Raw genomic sequence first — 12302 nt, 5'->3', positions numbered from 1 at the left:
CATTGAATACAAGTATATTTAATGTATTCACATATAGAAAAAGATAATTGAATACAAGTATATTGATGCTGTTTACATATGATGCTGTTTACATATAGAAGTAAAAACTCAAGATAATACGTTTAATAAGAAGTAGTATAACAGTGTATTCACATTGAATACAAGTATATTTGATGCAGTTTACATATAGAAGTAAAAACTCATGGTATAACAGTGTATTCACATTGAATACAAGTATATTTGATGCATTATTGCTTATATGGAAGTAAAAACTCATGGTATAACAGTGTATTCACATTGAATACAAGTATATTTGATGCTGTTTACATATAGAAGTAAAAACTCATGGTATAACAGTGTATTCACATTGAATACAAGTATATTTGATGCAGTTTACATATAGAAGTAAAAACTCATGGTATAACAGTGTATTCACATTGAATACAAGTATATTTGATGCTGTTTACATATAGAAGTAAAAACTCATGGTATAACAGTGTATTCACATTGAATACAAGTATATTTGATGCTGTTTACATATAGAAGTAAAAACTCATGGTATAACAGTGTATTCACATTGAATACAAGTATATTTGATGCTATTTTACATATAGAAGTAAAAATTCATGGTATAACAGTGTATTCACATTGAATACAAGTATATTTGATGCTGTTTACATATAGAAGTAAAAACTCATGGTATAACAGTGTATTCACATTGAATACAAGTATATTTGATGCTGTTTACATATAGAAGTAAAAACTCATGGTATAACAGTGTATTCACATTGAATACAAGTATATTCGATGCTGTTTACATATAGAAGTAAAAACTCATGGTATAACAGTGTATTCACATTGAATACAAGTATATTTGATGCTGTTTACATATAGAAGTAAAAACCCATGGTATAACAGTGTATTCACATTGAATACAAGTATATTTGATGCTGTTTACATATAGAAGTAAAAACTCATGGTATAACAGTGTATTCACATTGAATACAAGTATATTTGGTGCCGTATACATATAGAAATAAAAACTCATGGTATAACAGAGTATTCACATTGAATACAAGCATATTTGATGCTGTTCTTATATAGAAGTAAAAACTCGTGGTATAACAGTGTATTCACATTGAATACAAGTATATTTGATATTGTTTACATATAGAAGTAAAAACTCATGGTATAACAGTATATTCACATTGAATACAAGTATATTTGATGCTGTTTACATATAGAAGTAAAAACCCATGGTATAACAGTGTATTCACATTGAATACAAGTATATTTGATGCTGTTTACATATAGAAGTAAAGATTCATGGTATAACAGTGTATTCACATTGAATACAAGTATATTTGATGCAGTTTACATATAGAACTAAAAACTCATGGTATAACAGTGTATTCACATTGAATACAAGTATATTTGATAAGCGTTTACATATAGAAGTAAAAACTCATGGTATAACAGTGTATTCACATTGAATACAAGTATATTTGATGCTGTTTACATATAGAAGTAAAAACTCATGGTATAACAGTGTATTCACATTGAATACAAGTATATTTGATGCTGTTTACATATAGAAGTAAAAACTCATGGTATAACAGTGTATTCACATTGAATACAAGTATATTTGATGCTGTTTACATATAGAAGTAAAAACTCATGGTATAACAGTGTATTCACATTGAATACAAGTATATTTGATGCTGTTTACATATAGAAGTAAAAACTCATGGTATAACAGTGTATTCACATTGAATACAAGTATATTTGATGCTGTTTACATATAGAAGTAAAAACTCATGGTATAACAGTGTATTCACATTGAATACAAGTATATTTGATGCAGTTTACATATAGAAGTAAAAACTCATGGTATAACAGTGTATTCACATTGAATACAAGTATATTTGATGCTGTTTACATATAGAAGTAAAAACTCATGGTAAAACAGTGTATTCACATTGAATACAAGTATATTTGATGCTGTTTACATATAGAAGTAAAAACTCATGGTATACAAGTGTATTCACATTGAATACAAGTATATTTGATGCTGTTTACATATAGAAGTAAAAACTCATGGTATAACAGTGTATTCACATTGAATACAAGTATATTTGATGCAGTTTACATATAGAAGTAAAAACTCATGGTATAACAGTGTATTCACATTGAATACAAGTATATTTGATGCTGTTTATATATAGAAGTAAAAACTCATGGTATAACAGTGTATTCACATTGAATACAAGTATATTTGATGCTGTTTACATATAGAAGTAAAAACTCATGGTATAACAGTGTATTCACATTGAATACAAGTATATTTGATGCTGTTTACATATAGAAGTAAAAACTCATGGTATAACAGTGTATTCACATTGAATACAAGTATATTTGATGCTATTTACATATAGAAGTAAAAATTCATGGTATAACAGTGTATTCACATTGAATACAAGTATATTTGATGCAGTTTACATATAGAAGTAAAAACTCATGGTATAACAGTGTATTCACATTGAATACAAGTATATTTGATGCAGTTTACATATAGAAGTAAAAACTCATGGTATAACAGTGTATTCACATTGAATACAAGTATATTTGATGCTGTTTACATATAGAAGTAAAAACTCATGGTATAACAGTGTATTCACATTGAATACAAGTATATTTGATGCAGTTTACATATAGAACTAAAAACTCATGGTATAACAGTGTATTCACATTGAATACAAGTATATTTGATGCTGTTTACATATAGAAGTAAAAACTCGTGGTATAACAGTGTATTCACATTGAATACAAGTATATTTGATGCTGTTTACATATAGAAGTAAAAAACTCATGGTATAACAGTGTATTCACATTGAATACAAGTATATTTGATGCTGTTTACATATAGAAGTAAAAAATCATGGTATAACAGTGTATTCACATTAAATACAAGTATATTTGATGCCGTTTACATATACAAGTAAAAACTCATGGTATAACAGTGTATTCACATTGAATACAAGTATATTTGATGCTGTTTACATATAGAAGTAAAAACTCATGGTATAACAGTGTATTCACATTGAATACAAGTATATTTGATGCTGTTTACATATAGAAGTAAAAACTCATGGTATAACAGTGTATTCACATTGAATACAAGTATATTTGATGCAGTATACATATAGAAGTAAAAACTAATGGTATAACAGTGTATTCACTTTGAATACAATTATATTTGATGCTGTTTTTATTTAGAAGTCAAAACTCGTGATAAAATAGTGTATTCACATTGAATACAAGTATATTTGATGCTGTTTTAATATAGAAGTAAAAACTCATGGTATACAAGTGTATTCACATTGAATACAAGTATATTTGATGCTGTTTACATATAGAAGTAAAAACTCATGGTATAACAGTGTATTCACATTGAATACCAGTATATTTGATGCATATGCAATATAGAAGTAAAAACTCATGGTATAACAGTGTATTCACATTGAATACAAGTATATTTGATGCTGTTTACATATAGAAGTAAAAACTCATGGTATAACAGTGTATTCACATTGAATACAAGTATATTTGATGCAGTTTACATATAGAAGTAAAAACTCATGGTATAACAGTGTATTCACATTGAATACAAGTATATTTGATGCAGTTTACATATAGAAGTAAAAACTCATGGTATAACAGTGTATTCACATTGAATACAAGTATATTTGATGCAGTTTACATATAGAAGTAAAAACTCATGGTATAACAGTGTATTCACATTGAATACAAGTATATTTGATGCTGTTTACATATAGAAGTAAAAACTCATGGTATAACAGTGTATTCACATTGAATACAAGTATATTTGATGCAGTTTACATATAGAAGTAAAAACTCATGGTATAACAGTGTATTCACATTGAATACAAGTATATTTGATGCTGTTTACATATAGAAGTAAAAACTCATGGTATAACAGTGTATTCACATTGAATACAAGTATATTTGATGCTGTTTACATATAGAAGTAAAAACTCATGGTATAACAGTGTATTCACATTGAATACAAGTATATTTGATGCTGTTTACATATAGAAGTAAAAACTCATGGTATAACAGTGTATTCACATTGAATACAAGTATATTTGATGCCGTTTACATATAGAAGTAAAAACTCATGGTATAACAGTGTATTCACATTGAATACAAGTATATTTGATGCAGTTTACATATAGAAGTAAAAACTCATGGTATAACAGTGTATTCACATTGAATACAAGTATATTTGATGCTGTTTACATATAGAAGTAAAAACTCATGGTATAACAGTGTATTCACATTGAATACAAGTATATTTGATGCTGTTTAAATATAGAAGTAAAAACTCATGGTATACAAGTGTATTCACATTGAATACAAGTATATTTGATGCTGTTTACATATAGAAGTAAAAACTCATGGTATAACAGTGTATTCACATTGAATACAAGTATATTTGATGCAGTTTACATATAGAAGTAAAAACTCATGGTATAACAGTGTATTCACATTGAATACAAGTATATTTGATGCTGTTTACATATAGAAGTAAAAACTCATGGTATAACAGTGTATTCACATTGAATACAAGTATATTTGATGCTGTTTACATATAGAAGTAAAAACTCATGGTATAACAGTGTATTCACATTGAATACAAGTATATTTGATGCTGTTTACATATAGAAGTAAAAACTCATGGTATAACAGTGTATTCACATTGAATACAAGTATATTTGATGCAGTTTACATATAGAAGTAAAAACTCATGGTATAACAGTGTATTCACATTGAATACAAGTATATTTGATGCAGTTTACATATAGAAGTAAAAACTCATGGTATAACAGTGTATTCACATTGAATACAAGTATATTTGATGCTGTTTACATATAGAAGTAAAAACTCATGGTATAACAGTGTATTCACATTGAATACAAGTATATTTGATGCAGTTTACATATAGAAGTAAAAACTCATGGTATAACAGTGTATTCACATTGAATACAAGTATATTTGATGCTGTTTACATATAGAAGTAAAAACTCATGGTATAACAGTGTATTCACATTGAATACAAGTATATTTGATGCTATTTACATATAGAAGTAAAAAACTCATGGTATAACAGTGTATTCACATTGAATACAAGTATATTTGATGCTGTTTACATATAGAAGTAAAAACTCATGGTATAACAGTGTATTCACATTGAATACAAGTATATTTGATGCCGTTTACATATAGAAGTAAAAACTCATGGTATAACAGTGTATTCACATTGAATACAAGTATATTTGATGCTGTTTACATATAGAAGTAAAAACTCATGGTATAACAGTGTATTCACATTGAATACAAGTATATTTGATGCTGTTTACATATAGAAGTAAAAACTCATGGTATAACAGTGTATTCACATTGAATACAAGTATATTTGATGCAGTATACATATAGAAGTAAAAACTCATGGTATAACAGTGTATTCACATTGAATACAAGTATATTTGATGCTGTTTACATATAGAAGTAAAAACTCATGATATAACAGTGTATTCACATTGAATACAAGTATATTTGATGCTGTTTTAATATAGAAGTAAAAACTCATGGTATACAAGTGTATTCACATTGAATACAAGTATATTTGATGCTGTTTACATATAGAAGTAAAAACTCATGGTATAACAGTGTATTCACATTGAATACAAGTATATTTGATGCAGTATACATATAGAACTAAAAACTCATGGTATAACAGTGCTTTCACATTGAATACAAGTATATTTGATGATGTTTACATATAGAACTAAAAACTCATGGTATAACAGTGTATTCACATTGAATACAAGTATATTTGATGCAGTTTACATATAGAACTAAAAACTCATGGTATAACAGTGTATTCACATTGAATACAAGTATATTTGATGCTGTTTATATATAGAAGTAAAAACTCATGGTATAACAGTGTATTCACATTGAATACAAGTATATTTGATGCTGTTTACATATAGAAGTAAAAACTCATGGTATAACAGTGTATTCACATTGAATACAAGTATATTTGATGCAGTTTACATATAGAAGTAAAAACTCATGGTATAACAGTGTATTCACATTGAATACAAGTATATTTGATGCTGTTTACATATAAGGAAGTAAAAACTCATGGTATAACAGTGTATTCACATTGAATACAAGTATATTTGATGCTGTTTACATATAGAAGTAAAAACTCATGGTATAACAGTGTATTTACATTGAATACAAGTATATTTGATGCAGTTTACATATAGAACTAAAAACTCATGGTATAACAGTGTATTCACATTGAATACAAGTATATTTGATGCTGTTTACATATAGAAGTAAGAACTCATGGTATAACAGTGTATTCACATTGAATACAAGTATATTTGATGCTGTTTACATATAGAAGTAAAAACTCATGGTATAACAGTATTCACAGTATATCAAGTATTCACATTGAATACAAGTATATTTGATGCTGTTTACATATAGAAGTAAAAAACTCATGGTAAAACAGTGTATTCACATTGAATACAAGTATATTTGATGCAGTTTACATATAGAAGTAAAAACTCATGGTATAACAGTGTATTCACATTGAATACAAGTATATTTGATGCTGTTTACATATAGAAGTAAAAACTCATGGTATAACAGTGTATTCACATTGAATACAAGTATATTTGATGCTGTTTACATATAGAAGTAAAAACTCATGGTATAACAGTGTATTCACATTGAATACAAGTATATTTGATGCTGTTTACATATAGAAGTAAAAACTCATGGTATAACAGTGTATTCACATTGAATACAAGTATATTTGATGCTGTTTACATATAGAAGTAAAGAAACTCATGGTATAACAGTGTATTCACATTGAATACAAGTATATTTGATGCAGTTTACATATAGAAGTAAAAACTCATGGTATAACAGTGTATTCACATTGAATACAAGTATATTTGATGCTGTTTATATATAGAAGTAAAAACTCATGGTATAACAGTGTATTCACATTGAATACAAGTATATTTGATGCTGTTTACATATAGAAGTAAAAACTCATGGTATAACAGTGTATTCACATTGAATACAAGTATATTTGATGCTGTTTACATATAGAAGTAAAAACTCATGGTATAACAGTGTATTCACATTGAATACAAGTATATTTGATGCTGTTTACATATAGAAGTAAAAATTCATGGTATAACAGTGTATTCACATTGAATACATAGTATATTTGATGCAGTTTACATATAGAAGTAAAAACTCATGGTATAACAGTGTATTCACATTGAATACAAGTATATTTGATGCAGTTTACATATAGAAGTAAAAACTCATGGTATAACAGTGTATTCACATTGAATACAAGTATATTTGATGCTGTTTACATATAGAAGTAAAAACTCATGGTATAACAGTGTATTCACATTGAATACAAGAATATTCGATGCAGTTTACATATAGAAGTAAAAACTCATGGTATAACAGTGTATTCACATTGAATACAAGTATATTTGATGCTGTTTACATATAGAAGTAAAAACTCATGGTATAACAGTGTATTCACATTGAATACAAGTATATTTGATGCTGTTTACATATAGAAGTAAAAACTCATGGTATAACAGTGTATTCACATTGAATACAAGTATATTTGATGCTGTTTACATATAGAAGTAAAAACTCATGGTATAACAGTGTATTCACATTGAATACAAGTATATTTGATGCAGTTTACATATAGAAGTAAAAACTCATGGTATAACAGTGTATTCACATTGAATACAAGTATATTTGATGCTGTTTACATATAGAAGTAAAAACTCATGGTATAACAGTGTATTCACATTGAATACAAGTATATTTGATGCTGTTTACATATAGAAGTAAAAACTCATGGTATAACAGTGTATTCACATTGAATACAAGTATATTTGATGCAGTTTACATATAGAAGTAAAAACTCATGGTATAACAGTGTATTCACATTGAATACAAGTATATTTGATGCTGTTTACATATAGAAGTAAAAACTCATGGTAAAACAGTGTATTCACATTGAATACAAGTATATTTGATGCTGTTTACATATAGAAGTAAAAACTCATGGTATACAAGTGTATTCACATTGAATACAAGTATATTTGATGCTGTTTACATATAGAAGTAAAAACTCATGGTATAACAGTGTATTCACATTGAATACAAGTATATTTGATGCAGTTTACATATAGAAGTAAAAACTCATGGTATAACAGTGTATTCACATTGAATACAAGTATATTTGATGCTGTTTACATATAGAAGTAAAAACTCATGGTATAACAGTGTATTCACATTGAATACAAGTATATTTGATGCAGTTTACATATAGAAGTAAAAACTCATGGTATAACAGTGTATTCACATTGAATACAAGTATATTTGATGCAGTTTACATATAGAAGTAAAAACTCATGGTATAACAGTGTATTCACATTGAATACAAGTATATTTGATGCAGTTTACATATAGAAGTAAAAACTCATGGTATAACAGTGTATTCACATTGAATACAAGTATATTTGATGCTGTTTACATATAGAAGTAAAAACTCATGGTATAACAGTGTATTCACATTGAATACAAGTATATTTGATGCAGTTTACATATAGAAGTAAAAACTCATGGTATAACAGTGTATTCACATTGAATACAAGTATATTTGATGCTGTTTACATATAGAAGTAAAAACTCATGGTATAACAGTGTATTCACATTGAATACAAGTATATTTGATGCTGTTTACATATAGAAGTAAAAACTCATGGTATAACAGTGTATTCACATTGAATACAAGTATATTTGATGCTGTTTACATATAGAAGTAAAAACTCATGGTATAACAGTGTATTCACATTGAATACAAGTATATTTGATGCCGTTTACATATAAAGTAAAAACTCATGGTATAACAGTGTATTCACATTGAATACAAGTATATTTGATGCAGTTTACATATAGAAGTAAAAACTCATGGTATAACAGTGTATTCACATTGAATACAAGTATATTTGATGCTGTTTACATATAGAAGTAAAAACTCATGGTATAACAGTGTATTCACATTGAATACAAGTATATTTGATGCTGTTTACATATAGAAGTAAAAACTCATGGTATAACAGTGTATTCACATTGAATACAAGTATATTTGATGCTGTTTACATATAGAAGTAAAAACTCATGGTATAACAGTGTATTCACATTGAATACAAGTATATTTGATGCAGTTTACATATAGAAGTAAAAACTCATGGTATAACAGTGTATTCACATTGAATACAAGTATATTTGATGCTGTTTACATATAGAAGTAAAAACTCATGGTATAACAGTGTATTCACATTGAATACAAGTATATTTGATGCTGTTTACATATAGAAGTAAAAACTCATGGTATAACAGTGTATTCACATTGAATACAAGTATATTTGATGCTGTTTACATATAGAAGTAAAAAACTCATGGTATAACAGTGTATTCACATTGAATACAAGTATATTTGATGCAGTTTACATATAGAAGTAAAAACTCATGGTATAACAGTGTATTCACATTGAATACAAGTATATTTGATGCAGTTTACATATAGAAGTAAAAACTCATGGTATAACAGTGTATTCACATTGAATACAAGTATATTTGATGCTGTTTACATATAGAAGTAAAAACTCATGGTATAACAGTGTATTCACATTGAATACAAGTATATTTGATGCAGTTTACATATAGAAGTAAAAACTCATGGTATAACAGTGTATTCACATTGAATACAAGTATATTTGATGCTGTTTACATATAGAAGTAAAAACTCATGGTATAACAGTGTATTCACATTGAATACAAGTATATTTGATGCTGTTTACATATAGAAGTAAAAACTCATGGTATAACAGTGTATTCACATTGAATACAAGTATATTTGATGCTGTTTACATATAGAAGTAAAAACTCATGGTATAACAGTGTATTCACATTGAATACAAGTATATTTGATGCCGTTTACATATAGAAGTAAAAACTCATGGTATAACAGTGTATTCACATTGAATACAAGTATATTTGATGCTGTTTACATATAGAAGTAAAAACTCATGGTATAACAGTGTATTCACATTGAATACAAGTATATTTGATGCTGTTTACATATAGAAGTAAAAACTCATGGTATAACAGTGTATTCACATTGAATACAAGTATATTTGATGCAGTTTACATATAGAAGTAAAAACTCATGGTATAACAGTGTATTCACATTGAATACAAGTATATTTGATGCTGTTTACATATAGAAGTAAAAACTCATGGTATAACAGTGTATTCACATTGAATACAAGTATATTTGATGCTGTTTTAATATAGAAGTAAAAACTCATGGTATACAAGTGTATTCACATTGAATACAAGTATATTTGATGCTGTTTACATATAGAAGTAAAAACTCATGGTATAACAGTGTATTCACATTGAATACAAGTATATTTGATGCAGTTTACATATAGAAGTAAAAACTCATGGTATAACAGTGTATTCACATTGAATACAAGTATATTTGATGCTGTTTACATATAGAAGTAAAAACTCATGGTATAACAGTGTATTCACATTGAATACAAGTATATTTGATGCAGTTTACATAAAGAACTAAAAACTCATGGTATAACAGTGTATTCACATTGAATACAAGTATATTTGATGCTGTTTATGTATAGAAGTAAAAACTCATGGTATAACAGTGTATTCACATTGAATTCAAGTATATTTGATGCTGTTTACGTATAGAAGTAAAAACTCATGGTATAACAGTGTATTCACATTGAATACAAGTATATTTGATGCAGTTTACATATAGAAGTAAAAACTCATGGTATAACAGTGTATTCACATTGAATACAAGTATATTTGATGCTGTTTACATATAAGGGTAAAAACTCATGGTATAACAGTGTATTCACATTGAATACAAGTATATTTGATGCTGTTTACATATAGAAGTAAAAACTCATGGTATAACAGTGTATTTACATTGAATACAAGTATATTTGATGCAGTTTACATATAGAAGTAAAAACTCATGGTATAACAGTGTATTCACATTGAATACAAGTATATTTGATGCTGTTTACATATAGAAGTAAAAACTCATGGTATAACAGTGTATTCACATTGAATACAAGTATATTTGATGCTGTTTACATATAGAAGTAAAAACTCATGGTATAACAGTATTCACATGTATACGTATTCACATTGAATACAAGTATATTTGATGCTGTTTACATATAGAAGTAAAAAACTCATGGTATAACAGTGTATTCACATTGAATACAAGTATATTTGATGCAGTTTACATATAAAAGTAAAAACTCATGGTATAACAGTGTATTCACATTGAATACAAGTATATTTGATGCTGTTTACATATAGAAGTAAAAACTCATGGTATAACAGTGTATTCACATTGAATACAAGTATATTTGATGCTGTTTACATATAGAAGTAAAAACTCATGGTATAACAGTGTATTCACATTGAATACAAGTATATTTGATGCTGTTTACATATAGAAGTAAAAACTCATGGTATAACAGTGTATTCACATTGAATACAAGTATATTTGATGCTGTTTACATATAGAAGTAAAAACTCATGGTATAACAGTGTATTCACATTGAATACAAGTATATTTGATGCAGTTTACATATAGAAGTAAAAACTCATGGTATAACAGTGTATTCACATTGAATACAAGTATATTTGATGCTGTTTATATATAGAAGTAAAAACTCATGGTATAACAGTGTATTCACATTGAATACAAGTATATTTGATGCTGTTTACATATAGAAGTAAAAACTCATGGTATAAAAGTGTATTCACATTGAATACAAGTATATTTGATGCAGTTTACATATAGAAGTAAAAACTCATGGTATAACAGTGTATTCACATTGAATACAAGTATATTTGATGCAGTTATACATATAGAAGTAAAAACTCATGGTATAACAGTGTATTCACATTGAATACAAGTATATTTGATGCTGTTTACATATAGAAGTAAAAACTCATGGTATAACAGTGTATTCACATTGAATACAAGTATATTTGATGCAGTTTACATATAGAAGTAAAAACTCATGGTATAACAGTGT

Source organism: Daphnia magna, unplaced genomic scaffold (genome assembly GCF_020631705.1).
Source record: "Daphnia magna isolate NIES unplaced genomic scaffold, ASM2063170v1.1 Dm_contigs252, whole genome shotgun sequence".
In the NCBI taxonomy this organism is placed as follows: Eukaryota; Metazoa; Arthropoda; class Branchiopoda; order Diplostraca; family Daphniidae; genus Daphnia; species Daphnia magna.
Note: the sequence above shows the minus strand (reverse complement) of the source record.